We start from the raw sequence: 19454 nt of genomic DNA, 5'->3' as shown, positions 1-19454 counted from the left end.
GCAGTAATGCTGAAGTTAGCTATACAGGATTGAGGTTGATTCTATAATAATATATATACTTTGAGTTGTGATCGAGTCTGAGACATGTACACGGGTCACGATACGTATTAATTAATTCGAATGTTATATATTAAACTATATATGAATTATTGGATTGTCAACTGTGGACTATCGACTGTGGAATAATAACATTGGACAATTAAAATAAATTAAAATATTGATTATAACATATGAAACTAAACAATTCTTCAAGTTTGCCACTTGAATTCATCTTGAACTTCATTTGTAACTTGATGATTACAATCTGCGTTCAAACCTTTCATGATTCTTGAAAACACCTCAATCGAGAGGATGAACCAACCGCACCTCATCTACAGAAGAAAAGATTTATGCACATAGTTATGCACTCGAAAACACTTGGAACCGGAGTAAACGTTTAACACGTATCTGTGCTAGCTCCTTTGGCGTTGTTATTACCAAAAATAACTTTGCAATTTCTTTTCAAATTAGCCAATTTTGTCACAGCTCTAGCAAATCAACTTCGACTTTTCATTCGGGTTTGCCTTATTATAATCTTGATATATAAATTTACCTTTCATCATTACCGGAGAACCGTTTATATTCCACCACATTAACAGTAAACTTACCAATAACTTCATTGATCTTCGACTTTTCAGAAAATCATTATCGTTATCGAAACCTTATCATGTGCTCATCTGCATCTTGTAACAATAATTTCCATACCAATTATCGAAAATCAGCAATCAGTATTTTGAATCTCGCAGCGTTTCTACATCAACAGTTATATGAATATATATAACATTTATCTCTTAGAATTACAATCTTCCATTCTGAAACTCTGAAAAACACCCAGTATGCGAATCAATACTCGTAATATTGAAAAAGCTGAATGAAGCAGCAAAAACCGTAAACGACCTTAACCGTCAGAAGTTTGATGATAAAGAATAGTATGTTGGTAAAGCTCAGAAAAAGTTTGAAACTGAAAAACTGATTGAGCAAACTATGAAGGAGTCTCTGAACAAATAACAAGGACTAATCTTGTACATTAAGAATCCTGATGATTCTGTTTCTGATGAAATCTTTAGCGAATACCTTGCTTCTGACTCCAAACTCTTGCGGACAAATTTTCTTCACCATTCTTCGATATTAGAAATTCCAAGATATCATAGTATCTTTCATTATAAATATCCTCCATATTTCTGAAGATATTTTCAGAACTATTCTTTTCTGAAATCATTAACCTCTTCGTACTATCAGTGTTACATCATATAGAAACGGTTAGTTTCTATATTCTGTAAACTTTCGAGCTTAAAATATGAATGTTATTGAAGTAATGTTGGGAACTGATGCATGAGTTAGTATAATATAATGACACTTGATCAACGTTATTATATTACAGTAAGTCATGCTGAGTTTCTAAATGGAACATGATGATTCACAGATTATAACATCATCATGTGTCATGTTACATAATTCTTTCATTCTGATTAACTTCTGAACATATCAAGAAAATATATTCTTGATAGTTCTATTCTCAGTGATTCTGGTAATTTGACAAATCAAATCATGCTATTACGTTCTTTCTCATTTAGAACATTAAGTTCATTCGAAACTCCATACTTACGAATTCTGGACCATTACTCGTCTTATTAGAGATCGAGAGGATAATAAAAAGGCAAAGAGCTCCAAAATATAAGAGAAAATATAAAGCCCAATAACAACACGAAGGTTACAAATTACGGATATTAATACGAATAACAATATAAAGAAACAATATAATTAAGAATAGTATCATCCCAAGGTAATAGTATAAGTAAACAGATTTTTCTGGTGGAAGATTGAAAAGAAGGATGACAGAAAAGATAATTAGAAAATATTAAGGATTAAAACTGGATTAAGCATTTTTACAATCTTTTAGATGTATGAACTAAGAAGGAAAGTATAGGAATGATGAGGATAATGGAACGAAAGAGTTTAATTTATAATGGAAATATCAGACAGAGTAATCGAGGCAGATTACCGTATTTAATTATAGAGATCTTAATTTCCTTAAATCTCGAAGAATCAGATCTTATAGATTTCCAAGATTTTCTTTAAATCCCTTGAATTCCGGAAATCAACCATGACTACGTCACCGGTTAAGACAAACCTGCATTTACTCATCTCAATCTTTTGTGATAGCTTCACTCGTACGCTTCACATAATCGAATCGTTTTATCTAACTTAATCAATAATGATAAAACTCTATTTATCAGCTCATATTCGTCATGAAAACATTTTTTTATTGTTAGCCATGACCACCTCACTCAAATTTCGGGATGAAATTTCTTTAACGGGTAGGTACTGTGACGACCCGGGAATTTCCGACTAAATTTAAACTTTATTCTTTGTATGATTTTGACACGATAAGCAAAGTCTGTAAAGCTGAGTCTCAAAAAGTTTGAACTGTTTTAATTTATGTAATTACCCTTCGACTGATCTCGACGATTCACGTACCAGTATCTATAAATAAATACATATATATTTAATTATATATATTAATTTGAAATAGAAACTTATATGATTCAATTTATTTGTGTAAATAAAATAATATATGATATTACTATAAATCTTTATATATATATGAAAAGTATATTGAATATATATATGAATATGATTTCGATATAATTGATGATTTATTATATATTGTAATATATTAAAATATATAAATATTAAATATATGTATATAATTAGTAGACATTACATAAGTAATAAATTGTAATATAAATATATTAAATGTAACTGCGAGTTAAAAAGGAATTTATGTGATTTTAAAATAAACGGTGATCCGAAAATGAGTTACATAAAGTATAGGCTTATTTAAAATATATTTAGAAACTATTTGTTGAATTTTAAATTTTTTTTTTATATTTTACTTAGGGTTGGGAGTGAATAATTAATGTAATTTTTAATGACTGAATTTTATACCTTAATGACCCAAAATAAATAAATATAGTTAATTTAAAAATATGAGATTTTTCTGAAGACTTTTTATTCGCCACTGAGTGAACAACGGGGCACGATATAATAGTCCGTTAAAACTGTCGGCACAATATTACAAATCATCGACTGCATTATTACTACTTTTCAATTTAGCATAGTATATTTGGATTACTGTTTTTGGATTGGAATCTCATCACCACTTTAAATCACCACTTGTGTTTTAAATAATCAAACTTGACAACCAAACTCCTGTATCATTTTGTTTCTAATTAACATCCCATATTTTATTTCTATCGATTGATATAATATATATATCATGGATACTAACCAATTATCAAACTATCTACCTATTCTTTCTCTATATATATATATATATATATACACACACATATAAGCCTGCATTGAGAGATATAATAACATTAACCGATCATCTCTTATTTCTCTGGAAACCTACCTTACTTTTCATGACACCCTAACCACCCGACTATGAACACTATCTTGTTATGCTTCTGTTTCGGCTAGAGCTCAAACCAACATTCATTAAACCCGTTTGATCACCACCTATCTCTCGCTACAATTCCTCTTTGAGATAACCAAAACCATCACCATCGTAGCACCTTAAGACCACCATCATAGTTCCACCATTAACAAACCATCACTTGCTATTTATCTCAGTTCAACGAATCAACACCTTGAATTATATATACGTATCCATCTATAAAATTTGACAAGATATATTTTTTTTTGCTGTAACCGTGGCCCAAACATCCCTTTTTTTTGTAGTACACCACACAAAACCACACCAACGAAACCCATTTAACACACCATCACCTAATCGATACTTTTCACTGAACAACACCATCGAAAACCCACATCACTTTCTTCCCTTCGTTACTACTTCGACTGTTTGTTTTTGTTTCGGACGAGATCACAAAGCACCACCATTGAAACTTGCTACAACCTTTGTTACCCTTCTATTCACGCTACTATCACTGCTTCACATTTTTTTTCTTTCCTTTGTGTTTCTGTTACGGCTGAGCAACACCACAACTCAACCACTTTACGCCTACGACTACATCCGGGTTCTTGTTCTAGTATCTTATCAATCAAAACCAAAACTTACTACTGTTACTACCACCTCAACGGGTTCTGTTCGAGCAGCCCAAACAAGAAACCGTTTGCTATTTCTTTTAGATCTCGAAATCTTCTGCAACTTTTCCTGTTGTTATGATTATGCTGCCGTTCGAAAACAGTGATGATGGATATTAATCAATGATACAAAGATCACGATGATATTTAATGATATGTGAGGATGACGTTTAAAAAAAAGATGAAAGGGATAGCATAAAGGTAACCAAGTGGCTACTTACTTTGTTCCCATCCCTAGACGTTCTATATTTTTTTTTATATAATCGAACTGGGCAATGACTTCATGTTGGGCTGTTATTAATTGTTTTGGGCCAAGAACTATTAAAATTCTGATGGGTTGTGACTAATTGTTGGGCTTATGCTTTGGTTATTCTAAATGGGCCGAAATGAAACATAAAACGGGTTAAATAAACTGAGTCTGCGATTTATTCAAGATATATGGTAACAGAAGGATGGTTTAGGAGTGTTGGGTGTAACCAAGAGGTCTCGGGTTCGAACCCAAACTGAGGCAAATTATTTTTTAGGAACTCACTCTTTAAGGTAGTCATTTTAAGTATATTATTATTATTGTTATTATTTCATTATTATTATTATTGTTATTACTAATATTATTATTATTATTCTTACTAGTAATATCATTAAGGAGTATTATTATCAATATTATCATTAATAATAAGATTGTATTATTATTATTATTATTATTATTATTATTATTATTATTATTATTATTATTATTATTATTATTATTATTATTATTATTATTATTATTATTATTATTATTATTATTATTAGTATTATTATTATTACTACTAAGTATTATGTATTTTTGTCAAAAATATTACTTTCGTTATCCATTATTAAACTTTTCATTTCATTTAAAAACTACTATTATTACCATTATTATTAAGACTAGTATTACTATTAAACATTAGTTGTATCATTAAATTTTGGTATGAATATAAGAGTTAGTATTAAAATCATTAATATTATATCATTATTAATAATATTATTATCATTATTATTATTAATAACATTGTTAGTATCATTATTATTAAAAATTAACATTTTCATTTGTGTTATTAGTAAAGTTATTATTATTAGTAAATTATTAATATCAAAGCTATTTTTTTAAACAAACAAATATTTTGTACATAAAACGTACTTACTACATATACTACAACTATATTAATAATCCACATAACTAGATATAAACTAAATTAACATTATAAAAACTTACATATATAACCCATATAACATAAAAAAATATTTAATTATATAAAAGGAATATATGAAATATAAATATATTATCATTAATAAGTTATATATATAAACTTATTCGATTACGATTATGTGTATTAATATATATACACAAATGATATAGGTTCGTGAATCAGAGGCCAACCCTACAATTGTTCAATATAGTCATATGTATTTTTACTACAAAATACATTAGGTGAGTTCATTTGATTCCCTTTTACTCTTTACATTTTTAGGACTGAGAATACATGCGCTACTGTTACAACCGCTTTATTAAATGCTTTTGAAATACATTTTGAACTGCGAATACATGAAATGCCTTTATAAATGTTTGGCGAGATAGACACAAGCAAAACATTCCTCGAATGAATTATTATGAAGACAGAAGTTCTGCGGATTATTATTGAATTATGTGGACATGATAATTGCCACCATTGAATTATGTGGACATGATAATTGCCACCATTGAATTATGTGGACATAATAATTGCCACCATTGAATTATGTGGACATGATAATTACCACTAATTGATGTGAATGTTATGTATCGAGAGAATGATTTTATACACAGGATATGTGTATGATATTTTTGTGCACAAGATATGTGTACGGTTACTAAGATTTATGAAAGATGATTTCGTACACGAGAAAGGTGTACTGTATTTAAAAGATATCGCATGTACATTATAGGTAGGTATAGGATTCGGGCCCATTTGTACCATGCAGCATTTAAATCTTGTGGTTTATCAAAATGATGAATTTTTACTGTTTATGATAAACCTATGAACTCACCAACCTTTTGGTTGACACTTTAAAACATGTTTATTCTCAGATATTAAAGAAATCTTTCGCTGTGCATTTACTCATTTTAAAGACATTATTTGGAGTCAATCATCGCAATGGGACCAGATGTTGGTGACTTAGTCCAGATGGATTAGGACGGGGTATGACAGCCAGGCTATCGCAAATCTTTATCTGGCACTAGCAGATGGCGTTTTGTCTAGCATAGAAGAAAAAAAGACGGCGAAAGAGATTTGGGATCACCTCGTAAAATTGTACGAGACCAAATCACTCCACAACAAGATATTCCTTAAGAGGAAACTTTATGGCTATGCATGAATGAATCTACTTCAGTTAATGAGCACATTAATATTTTGAATACTCTATTTTCTCAACTCGCTTCTTTAAGTTGCAATATAGAGCCAAAAGAACGTGCTGAACTTTCACTTCAGAGTCTACCTGATTCGTATGATCAACTCATTATTAACTTAACCAATAATGTTCTCTCAGAGTATCTAGTCTATGATGTGTAAGACCCTAATCATTTTGTACAGCAGTGTAAATATGTTACATAGAGGGTGGGTGATGTTGTGCAGTTAAACAGAAGTCACTGAGTGAGCTGAGCCTAGTGCGCGCCGCGCACACTAAAGGGAGTGCGCCGCGCACCCCTTACTGTAGCTGGGTTCCAGCTTTTTAAATCAGATATTTTGATGGGCATTTTGGTAAATTCACTTATGGACGAATTAAAGGCCTAGATCAGTTTGGTTGAGCCTCATTACTCCATTTCTAACCACCAAACTTCATCCACTTAAATCCTAGTGAGAGAGTGTGATTCAAGTGTGAGAAAGCTCAAATCGGAGAAGAAGAAGCTTGTTTTGGGTTAAAGTTCAAGCATTAAAGTCGTTCATCTTATCTCTAGCTTCGTTGTGGTAGTTGTGGTATGTTCTAATTTTATTTTCCTTACTTTGATTTAGTGTAAGGGTTAGGGTTTGAGTAAATGATGAACACAAAACCCATTATTGGTGATTTTAGGTGTTCTTGGGTAAAATTGAGTCTTGAATACTAATTGGTGACTAGTCTAGGGTTTCAAAGTATTAATTGATGTTTATGAACCCTAATTGGTGAGTTAATTGCTAACACACCTAGTTATTTAGTAAATGGGTGTTGGTTAGTTAGTGGATGACTCGAAATGGGTGTGTTGTCTTAAAATGGTTATTTGGGTAATAAATCGACCTAGTTTGGAAAGATGGGTATGAATTACCCTAATTATGTATTAGTTGGTGTTGTTGGACCTTAATCACTAGCTTTTAAGTGATTAGTGGTGGTCTTGACTTTAATTGGGCGGTTTTGGTATAAATGGGCGATTTAATACATTAAGTCATTAAATACTCATGTGTAAGTGTTAGTATTGAGTCCACTTAACTTGTGTGTTGATCAAGTACTTATTATATTAGGTACTTTGCTTTGAAGCTTGTGGAGGTTGAAATCGTCATCTAATTGTTAAGGTGAGTGGAATAATTATATGCGTATGTATATAATGTATCTATTTGTTGTAGTGTGAAAGGTGTAGTGTCGAGGTGTTAAGACACCACGTTTCACGTGAAGGGTGTAGCATCGAGGTGTTAAGATGCCACTCGGGTGTAGCATCGAGGTGTTAAGATGCCACCTAGGAGTGTAGTGTCGAGGTGTTAAGACACCACTCCGTAAAATAATGAGTGTTGCATCGAGGTGTTAAGATGCCACTCGGGGTGATGTGCCGAGGTGTTAAGGTGCCACCCTAGGGGTTAGTGGTGCGAGGTATTAAGTGCCCTAATGGATGTTATGAACACCGATGGCGTTTTCGCGAGCGTCGTTCCCTTGTACTATTGGTCGACCATGGTTACTTGTGTTGTAAGCATATTATATCATTTCGAGTTATATATTTATGCGGTTGTTGCTAGCTTGTGGTATTAGAGATTATAGCTTGTTAATGTGACGATAAGATAATTGTGTTGCTAGCATGTTTGCGGTTTGTGTAAGTGTATGCAAGTAGGTATAATTATATATGTATTCGTATAATTATTGCATTCACTAAGCTTTGCTTACCCTCTCGTTTTTACCATTTTATAGGTTCGGTTTTGGACAAGGGTAAGGGCATCGTATTGGACTAGAGATCCCGCTTGATGCTAGGGGATGCTTTTGGCTTTAGTAGCTCTTGGAGTTTGACCGGTAGTTGGGTAGTTTAATCCCAAACGCCATGCTCATTGTGTAGTTTGGAACTTAAACTTTTTGGTGGTCGAAACTCTAAACTTGTATTAAACTTGTATTTTGGGTCGTGTGGGCCCCGCTTGTAAAACATCATTTTTATGTTTGATTCGTGTTAGTTTTACATATATAAGTTTGTTGTGAAAAGCGTTCGGTCTAAAAATGTCGGGAAATGGTCCATCTTTTTGTGTGTTAAAAACAGTTCGGACAGAAGCTGGAATGCTCTGTGCGCGCCGCGCACTACAGGGGATGCGCGCCGCGCACTCTCCTATCCAGCAGCTTTTAAATTTTTTTTCTTTCTTGGGACTGTTTATGGTCGGTTATCGGGTTGGGTTGTTACAAGTGGTATCAGAGCATGGTATAAGGGATTTAGGCGACTTGAGATAGGTGCCTAGACTTAGACTTTAATGTGTATGCGCTTTTTGCGGGACTTGTAGGAGACGGGTCGGACCGGGGATTTGGTTAGTGCTTAGGTCTATGTGAACTAACCTTGCACTAATCGTTTTGTGTTGTTTTAGCAAACATCAAGCGAGATAGACGTTGTACTAGCAAGCTAATGCGACGTGCTCGCGTAACAATGATTAGCTACCATTGTTACGGGTTCAAGACGTGTCAAACAAGCAATGTACGACGAGTATCAACCAAGATGGGGCGGTGTGGTATATGTATGTCTTCCTTTTCGTTTCGTTGTTTAGTCTATATGCATTCTTTAGAATGAAGACGGAAGATGGAACCGGAACGGACGAGCCTATTCATGAGGGGAAGGATGAGTTAACATTAAGGATTGAGGCGGAGTTCGAACGCTATATCTTGATTTTCGCCAACAAGGTTAAGCAAGTTCTCCAAGAGTCGTTCGAGGGAATAGTGACCGAGATGGTTCGAGACCGAGTGCCTAAGGTCGTGAAGGAAGAGTTAGAAAAGAGGTTTCCTAAACCTCAAGGTGACGGTGACGAAGGAGCAACTATGGGGATTGAATCTCATGCTTCAAAATTTGCTGATCACTCTTTGGGTAAGAGAAAGTTAGAATCAAGAGGTGCTCCTAGTAAAAGGGCGAGAAGTACGCCCGGAGGTGTTGAAAAAGTGAAGAAGAGGAGTAAGACAGGTTATGGGCCTACGTGCTTTCGGTGTGGAGGACGAGGTCATTTTGCACAGGATTGTACGAGTGTACCTTTAAGCACGATCAAGTGCTTTATTTGCCAAAAGAAGGGACACCGTAAGTCGGAGTGTTCCGAATCGTTTGTAGATCGGGTTAGGAGGTTAGAGCGTGACTATCTGATGATCAGTGGAGCGCAAGGGTCCAACGATGATGTTTCAGGTATTTTCGTCTTTGGTACAAATATGCCTTATTATTGTTTATTTGTGCCGATGGATTCGTGTATGTATTAGGGACTAAAACTTTGCTTCGAGATCTATTTTAGACTCAAGTGAACTCGGTGAAGATTCGGTTTGTTGATGGTTTTGATGATAGTGCACTAGGGTAGCGCCTGAGTCGTTGACTCGTGGAAACGCGCCCTGGGGACGAATGCATAGTAGTAATACGTAGTATTGATGTGGGTGACATTCCTAATGGAAACACCCTATGATGACATTTGTATTGACGGACGAGGGCGTAAGACTTGGTGCAATCAAGCATTTCTTAGTGATAGGGTAAATGAATCCACTAAGCCATGAGAACGAACTTTGGCGTTAGGTTGTGAGCGCGTGTTTGCGTTTGTAGTGAAGTGGGTGAAACCCTTGAGAGCATGTGTGTATCGTTGACCGGATGCTTTCGTAGTGGTAACGGGTAGAAAGGATTTGTTAGTTTGAAAAGTCTACCTTGCGGGTAGCGGTAATTTCGTTCTAAAAGGATACGTGTTATGTGGACATTGTGTCATCACTTTAGTAGCGCAATCGGGTGACGGTAGACGTTAGTATTTATTATTATCGAATTGAGCTCTTGAGAATTCAGGAAGAGGGACTGACGCCAAGTATGGTCGTGTACGACGGTAAATGGCGAAATCGTTTGACTTTGTAATCTTGACGATTTGATTTAGGAACGAGGTTTTACGTTGGGAAGTTGGTAGTGTTACATCAAAGAAATTGTGTCGACTTTATTAGGATTTATATTCCTACCGAGGAAGCGTAATGGGATTTGAGAAAGGGTACGATGCCTCATTGTCGTATACTTTGGGTAGTAGTTACAAAATAGCCATTTTGTGTACTACGAGGAAATTAGATATATGTGTTTATTTGGGTCATCTCTCTGTTGACCGCGTTTGACTTGTGATAGGTGATGAGGGATATCCGGAAGGATTAACTCTTCGTTACCACCCTTGGTTGTGATGGATGGCAAGCGGCTCTCGGGAAGAACCGTTACTTGTATATTTACGATTTTATTTGCCCGTAGGAATTGTGCACATAGCCGTTTTGTGCACATGTTTGTGAGTAATAGTCGGTTTTACTCACACATTGGTATTAATAGTGCGGTAGCCGCGTTTCACACACATATTGTTGGTAGTGTTGCAATAGTCGTTTTTACGCACTACGGATATATCACGATAGCCGTTTTTGTACACCTTGAGTTTTGTATTGAATAACCTTCTTATTGTTAGTATTGAAAACTACTGGTTGTATACGCCGGTGGTTCGGTCATGAGGACCATGTTGTGTGACTAGTGATACAATAGCCGTGTTCTGATCAAATACTTGTGGTAGATGCGTATTAGCCGTGTATGCGTACTAAGAGGGGTGTTAGGTGGAAGGTGTTATCCGTAAGGATTCATTTTTACTTGGCCTTCATCTTTTGGGTTGTTGACATTAGGTTGATACTTGGTGGTTTTTAGCATTGTACTTGGAAAGGGTACGCTAGGGGATTGATATCTTGGCACGAGATCGGTTAAGTTCTTCCCGATATAAGGGATTGAGCAAACTTTGTACTCGGACTTGTGGACTTTAGTAAATTGCGGGTGACAATTTGGTTATTAATGTTGACTCTTAGAGAATGATTGCCTAGAGAAGTTGGAAGAATACGTGATGACTTCTCTTATTCTAAGTGATCATTATAGACTTCGGATGTTGTGTGTATTGCACGTTTCGGAATGCGTGCAAGTGTGCATTAAGTTATTGGAATAATCTTCGAATTAATGATTAATTGACGATTCGATTTCAATGGCGATTTTGTGATTGTGTGGCGAGTGTTGTACGCTCTTGACGGCCACACTTTTCTTTTATGATTTTGGGGGTGTACGCGGTGTGCCGTTCTAGAGGCATTTCTGTTAATCGCGTTCGTGTGCGAGTAGAGTCTTGGTGGTTAACTATCCTTATGTATGTAGGTAACCGGGTTAATGGTTAGGACCAAGTTGGAAAGGTGTAAGCCTTGGTGTTCCAAGCGCCTCCTTAGTGTTGAGATGGAATATAAGTAGACTAGCTATGCGGCCTAGGTGGATAGTGACTAGCAGGTGCCGCTAGGAAGTCATGAGTGTTGAGCCGTAAGGTCGTTAGATTTGTGTGACCGCGTGTAGTTAGGTGACGTGTGACATCAGGAGTAGACCCCGTAAGGGTCGAGTCTGGGAGACTCGGTGTTAGTAATCGGAGTTGGATAACACAATGTCAGGTGCCTCCTTATACCTACTAGTGTAACTTTTGACCCCGATGATGTGATTGCTTTGATTTTGGGTACCGGTGAGAAACTCGAATTTACAACGGTGGTATAGTGTGATGTTTAGCGAGCGTTGACACTCAAATGATTTGAAAGACCGAGGTTCGAATATCTTATAGCGAGTCCTTGGAAGGATTATTTAGTATGACCAACGCCGGAGAATGCGGAAAAGTTCCTATCTAGTAGACGTGATGAGCGAACGGGTGTAGCTCATTTAGGAAAGGAAAGCTTCGATGGTCTTCGAAAAAGTCCCAAGTTGGACTTTGGAGTTAATTGCGAAGGCATTTAGCGACGTGAGATGGTATGGCGAAGTTCCCGATAGAGGGATACGAGAGATTTTCGAAAAGTGTCGGGATGATTCCCGAATATTCCACGATTGATAGGCGTGACGACAATGATTGTCGGTGGATTGTACTACTTTTAGGACGATTATGGAGTGTAGGGTACGAGTTTGGATACTCGGTGTAAGAGCAAACGGTTGTAGTTATTAGGTCTCGTGGGTTGATTACCCGATATCGTGAAATGATGGAGTGCTATGGCTTTTGGAAAGATATATTATGATGTTTTCACGGTGTATTTCCGAGTGAGTGGTGAGAATTTTGATCGAATGGAAGTGTGAAGTACGGTTGTTGTATTATGATGAATTAGTGTACGAAGTGAGAACCCTGATGAGTGATTGCTACAAGTGTAATTCCGCATTGGAGACGGAAATGTTCAAGGTAGAGTGCTTAACTTCTAGTATTTGGTGCGGATCACGAGGACGTGATCCAATCTAAGTGGGGGAGAGTTGTAAGACCCTAATCAGTTTGTACAGCAGTGTAAATATGTTACATAGAGGGTGGGTGATGTTGTGCAGTTAAACAGAAGTCACTGAGTGAGCTGAGCCTAGTGCGCGCCGCGCACCCCTTACTGTAGCCGGGTTCCAGCTTTTTAAATCAGATATTTTGATGGGCATTTTGGTAAATTCACTTATGGACGAATTAAAGGCCCTAGATCAGTTTGGTTGAGCCTCATTACTCCATTTCTAACCACCAAACTTCATCCACTTAAATCCTAGTGAGAGAGTGTGATTCAAGTGTGAGAAAGCTCAAATCGGAGAAGAAGAAGCTTGTTTTGGGTTAAAGTTCAAGCATTAAAGTCGTTCATCTTATCTCTAGCTTCGTTGTGGTAGTTGTGGTATGTTCTAATTTTATTTTCCTTACTTTGATTTAGTGTAAGGGTTAGGGTTTGAGTAAATGATGAACACAAAACCCATTATTGGTGATTTTGGGTGTTCTTGGGTAAAATTGAGTCTTGAATACTAATTGGTGACTAGTCTAGGGTTTCAAAGTATTAATTGATGTTTATGAACCCAAATTGGTGAGTTAATTGCTAACACACCTAGTTATTTAGTAAATGGGTGTTGGTTAGTTAGTGGATGACCCGAAATGGGTGTGTTGTCTTAAAATGGTTATTTGGGTAATAAATCGACCTAGTTTGGAAAGATGGGTATGAATTACCCTAATTATGTATTAGTTAGTGTTGTTGGACCTTAATCACTAGCTTTTAAGTGATTAGTGGTGGTCTTGACTTTAATTGGGCGGTTTTGGTATAAATGGGCGATTTAATACATTAAGTCATTAAATGCTCATGTGTAAGTGTTAGTATTGAGTCCACTTAGCTTGTGTGTTGATCAAGTACTTATTATATTAGGTACTTTGCTTTGAAGCTTGTGGAGGTTGAAATCGTCATCTAATTGTTAAGGTGAGTGGAATAATTATATGCGTATGTATATAATGTATCTATTTGTTGTAGCGTGAAAGGTGTAGTGTCGAGGTGTTAAGACACCACGTTTCACGTGAAGGGTGTAGCATCGAGGTGTTAAGATGCCACTCGGGTGTAGCATCGAGGTGTTAAGATGCCACCTAGGAGTGTAGTGTTGAGGTGTTAAGACACCACTCCGTAAAATAATGAGTGTTGCATCGAGGTGTTAAGATGCCACTCGGGGTGATGTGCCGAGGTGTTAAGGTGCCACCCTAGGGGTTAGTGGTGCGAGGTGTTAAGTGCCCTAATGGATGTTATGAACACCGATGGCGTTTTCGCGAGCGTCGTTCCCTTGTACTATTGGTCGACCATGGTTACTTGTGTTGTAAGCATATTATATCATTTCGAGTTATATATTTATGCGGTTGTTGCTAGCTTGTGGTATTGGAGATTATAGCTTGTTAATGTGACAATAAGATAATTGTGTTGCTAGCATGTTTGCGGTTTGTGTAAGTGTATGCAATTAGGTATAATTATATATGTATTCGTATAATTATTGCATTCACTAAGCTTTGCTTACCCTCTCATTTTTACCATTTTATAGGTTCGGTTTTGGACAAGGGTAAGGGCATCGTATTGGACTAGAGATCCCGCTTGATGCTAGGGGATGCTTTTGGCTTTAGTAGCTCTTGAAGTTTGACCGGTAGTTGGGTAGTTTAATCCCAAACGCCATGCTCATTGTGTAGTTTGGAACTTAAACTTTTTGGTGGTCGAAACTCTAAACTTGTATTAAACTTGTATTTTGGGTCGTGTGGGCCCTGCTTGTAAAACATCATTTTTATGTTTGATTCGTGTTAGTTTTACATATATAAGTTTGTTGTGAAAAGCGTTCGGTCTAAAAATGTCGGGAAGTGGTCCATCTTTTTGTGTGTTAAAAACAGTTCGGACAGAAGCTGGAATGCTCTGTGCGCGCCGCGCACTACAGGGGATGCGCGCCGCGCACTCCCCTGTCCAGCAGCTTTTAAAATTTTTTTTTTTCTTGGGACTGTTTATGGTCGGTTATCGGGTTGGGTTGTTACATGATGAAGTTGCGGCTGATATTCTAGAAGAAGAAAATTGGCGCAATAACAAGGAGGACAAACAGGCCGGTTCACGACAAGTGGAGGCCTTATTGGTGTCAGGAGGGAGATCAATGGAACGTGGCCCAAGTGGGAGTCACAATCATGGTAAACCGAAGTCTAAAAAGGAAGAAGACCTATACATGCTACAATTGTGGCAAGAAAGGTCATCTAAAGAAGGATTGTAGGAGTTTAAATAACTCTAATCCTCAAGGAAATATCGCAAGCACATCAGATGATGGGACTGCTTTGGTTAGTGAGGCAGTGGTAGCAAATGAAGGCAGAAAGACATTTGTTAATGTCTGGTTATTTGACTCAGGAGCTACTTTTCACATGACCCCTAGAAGAGAATGGTTCAAACAATATGAACGTATCTCAGGAGGATCTGTATACAGTTGCAATGATCATGAACTAAAGATCATTGAAATCGGAGATATCATTCCGAAGATGCACGATGGTACAGTTCGTACTATTCAAGGTGTACGACACATGGAGGGTTTGAAGAAGAACTTATTGTCTTTAGGACAATTAGATGATCTTGGTTGTAAGATGGAGATACAAGATAAGATCTTGAAAATTATGAAACGCGCAGTTGTACTTATGAAAGGAGAAAAGGTGGGTGCTAATCTATACATTCTGAAAGGCGAGACAGTACGGGAAGCGAAAGCATCCATTGCTTCGAATAGTTCAAGTGATAAAACTGTTATAACATGGCATCAAAAGCTTGGACACATGTCTGAACAAGGTATGAAGATTCTTGTTGAAAGAAATCTTATTCCTGGTCTTAAAAAGGTATCACTCACTTTCTGTGAGCATTGTGTAATCAACAAGCAGCATCGCCTGAAGTTTAACACATCAAATTCTAGAAGTGAATTGGTTCACTCTGATGTATGGCAAGCACCAGTTCCATCCCTAGGAGGAGCCAAGTATTTTGTATCATTTATTGATGATTACACTAGGAGATGTTGGGTGTACCCAATCAAGAGGAAGGTAGATGTGTTTGAAGTTTTCAAAGTTTACAAAGCGCGGGTTGAACTTGAATCTGGTAAAAAGATCAAGTGTTTAAGGACGGATAATGGAGGAGAATACACTGGTGATGAATTTGATAAGTTCTGCAAATAAGAAGGTATCAAAAGGCAGTTCACGACGGCATACACTCCTCAACAAAACAGAGTGGTAGAGCGGATGAATAGAACTTTGTTAGATAGAACAAGGGCGATGTTGGCAACTGCAAGCTTGGGGAAATCATTCTGGGCAGAAGCAGTAAGTACTGCCTGTTACGTGATAAATCGGCCACCATCAACTGCAATTGAGTTAAAATCGCCGATGGAGATGTGGACTAGAAAACTAGTTGATTATTCTGACTTTCATGTATTTGGAAGTCCTGTGTACGCAATGTACAATTCTCAAGAAACGAAAAAGTTGGATCCAAAGTCCAGAAAGTTTTTGTTATTGGGATATGCTGATGGAGTTAAGGGGTATCGCTTGTGGGATCCCACTGCCCACAAAGTAGTCATCAGTAGAGATGTTGTCTTTACAGAAGACAAAGATCTTGAAGATGTTAGCACTTCGAAAGAAACTATACCGATACAGGTGGGTAATGAATTTCATAAAGATTCTTCTGAAGCAGTACCAGAGCACGATGAAAATTAAGTAGTCGTTGATGAAGCTCCAGCGACTTGTATTTCTAATCGGGAAATGAAACGTCCAAGGTGGCACTCGGATTATATTATGGAAAGCAATGTTGCATATTGTCTTCTAACAGAGGAAGGAGAACCAATAACTCTTCGCGAGGCACTGAATCATTCAGATGCATCTCAGTGGATGACATCTATGCAGGAAAAAATTGAAGCTCTTCATAAAAATCAACACATGGGAACTTGTGCCATTACCTAAAGGTAGAAAACCTATTGGAAATAAATGGGTGTATAAGATCAAGCGAAATGGCGATGATCAAGTGGAGCGGTATCGTACAAGACTGGTGGTTAAAGGATATGCTCAGAAAGAAGGTAAAGACTTTAATGAAATATTTTCTCCTGTGGTTCGACTTATAACAATTCGAGTAGTTCTAGCAATGTGTGCTACATTTGATTTGCATCTAGAGCAGCTAGATGTGAAAACTGCATTTCTTCATGGAAATCTTGAAGAAGAAATTTATATGCTTCAACCAAAAGGTTTTGAACTACAAGAAAAAAAGAACTTGGTTTGCAGGTTAAAGAAATCTCTGTATGGTCTCAAACAGGCGTCGAGATGTTGGTACAAGAGATTTGATTCTTTCATAATGAGCCTTGAATATAACAGACTTTATGCAGACCCTTGTGCATATTTCAAGAGGTTTGGGGACAATGATTTTGTCATTTTGCTGTTATATATAGACGACATGTTGGTTGCAGGCCCCAACAAAGATCGTATTAATAAGCTGAAGGCTCAATTGGCTAGGGAGTTTGAAATGAAAGACTTGGGTGCCGCAAACAATATTCTAGTGATGCAAATTCACCGAGACAGAGATAATAGGAAGATTTGGCTTTCTCAAAAGAATTATTTGAGGAAAATCTTGGAGCATTTCAATATGCAAGATAGTAAGCCAATCTCAACCCCACTTCCTACTAATCTCAAGTTATCCTCCGTTATGTGTCCTAGCAGTGAATACGAGAGGAAGGAGATGTCTCGAGTACCGTATGCATCAGTAGTGGGAAGTTTAATGTTCGCAATGATATGTACAAGACCAGACATTGCACATGCAGTGTGAGTAGTTAGTCGGTTCATGGCGAATCCTGGTAAAGAGCATTGGAATGCGGTAAAGAGTATCCTTAGATACATCAAGGGAACCTTGGATGTTGCATTATGTTATGGGGAACCGGAATTTATTGTCAAAGGGTATGTTGATTCTGATTATGCAGAGGATATCGACAAAAGTAAATCTACCACTGCATATGTTTTCAAACTTTGTGGTGGAACAGTAAGCTGGGTTTCAAAACTGCAGTCAGTTGTGGCGACGTCAACAACAGAGGCAGAATATGTAGCAGCTACTCAAGCTACTAAAGAGGCAGTATGGTTGAAGATGTTGTTGGAGGAACTCGGGCACAAACAAGAGAATATCACTATATTTTGTGACAACCAAAGTGCCTTGCATCTTGCAAGGAATCCGACATTTCATTCAAAGACAAAGCATATACGAGTTCAGTATCACTTCGTTCGTGAGAAAGTGGAAGAAGGAACCGTGGATGTGCAGAAAATTCATACTGACGACAATGTGGCTGATTTTCTAACAAAGTCAATCAACCGTGACAAGTTTATTTGGTGCCGTTCCTCATGCGGCCTAGCGGAAATGTAAGCAACATCATTGGCAAGGAAGGATTATCGTGTGAAGATTGATTGAGTTTCAATCGAATTTTCAAGTGGGAGATTGTTGAAATAATAATGTGAAAAAAGGATGGTTGGTGGATGGCTGATGCAAGATATAGTCAAACACCACATGTTTATTATGGTATTTGATAATTGTTTGGTGCCTACATTTTTGAGAAGACTTGTCTTTGGTTTCCTACTACACCAACCACATTCTTCTCTCTATAAATAGATCCATCAGATTGTTCATTCAGTGCATCCCAAATTCAAGATGTAATCTTGTATACTAATAGATAAATAGAGAGTTAGTGAATAATCTCCTAATTACAAGATATAAAGATTAGTATTTATCCTTGTAATTAGAGAGAAGTGTAATTCCTATTATTCTTATTAGTGAATCGTTTCTTTCCTTGCCGGTTGTTTTTACCCTATTGGGGTTTTCCACGTTAAATCTTGGTGTCTCTTTATTGTCGCTATTTCAATTATTACTAGCGGTTTGCTATAATTCGGTGTCGCTTTTCTCAACCGTTGGTACTTCAGAACATGTTCTTTAAGGTTGTAATGGTTACAAAATGAGGTTGATATGATGATCACGCAGACATTGTTGTTCCCATATACAAGTTTAAAGTAAAGGAATTCGTATATGTACTTAAAGACAAAGAAACTTTTGGTCCCGTAAAAGCAGGTACATCGTCATGCCTTGATGTCAACCTTCATTTTATAAATTATTTATGATATTAGTTTCCAATCTCTAGGGTATGATTAACAACATTATAGGATGATAGCTTCTTATGTGTTGGTTGTGTTATTGTTGAATGCTAATAGAGTATGACTTATGTTTGTTTACCTCTTTCTTATATCTTAACCACCATCGAATTAGTAGCCAAAAATTGATTATTTGTGCATGGTGAGTTCGTAGTACAAAATGCAAGTATTATTAGACTTTTTGTTGCCTGTAGGATATGAAAATTAAAGATGGTCAATGCCTATTTGTTTTTTAATGAAGATGAATGTATGCTGATGCATATATGTATATGGGTTGTTAATTTTTTTTAAAGATATTATGCCTCATTAAGTTCATATTTAGTTACATTGTATTGCTAATGCTTTAAGAGTTAACATTTTGTAAAGAATTACAAGCTAGAAAGATTAACTAAAACTTTAGTGAATTACCAATTG

The 19454-nt window shown here is 36.6% G+C and overlaps 2 long non-coding RNA genes across 2 annotated transcripts; both read left to right on the top strand.

Annotated features, from left to right (window-relative positions):
* The first annotated feature begins 6989 nt into the window (after positions 1-6989).
* Positions 6990-8348, top strand: LOC139899635 (uncharacterized). Its single transcript, XR_011777621.1, has 3 exons — positions 6990-7127; positions 7644-7694; positions 8299-8348. It is a non-coding gene; the product is annotated as an uncharacterized lncRNA (long non-coding RNA).
* Positions 8349-13013: 4665 nt separating this feature from the next.
* On the top strand, positions 13014-14466 carry LOC139899184 (uncharacterized). Its single transcript, XR_011777356.1, has 3 exons — positions 13014-13245; positions 13762-13812; positions 14417-14466. It is a non-coding gene; the product is annotated as an uncharacterized lncRNA (long non-coding RNA).
* Positions 14467-19454: the final 4988 nt, after the last annotated feature.

This window comes from Rutidosis leptorrhynchoides, chromosome 3 (assembly GCF_046630445.1).
Source record: "Rutidosis leptorrhynchoides isolate AG116_Rl617_1_P2 chromosome 3, CSIRO_AGI_Rlap_v1, whole genome shotgun sequence".
Taxonomy (NCBI): domain Eukaryota; kingdom Viridiplantae; phylum Streptophyta; class Magnoliopsida; order Asterales; family Asteraceae; genus Rutidosis; species Rutidosis leptorrhynchoides.
This window is presented reverse-complemented; position numbering and strand designations above follow the sequence as displayed.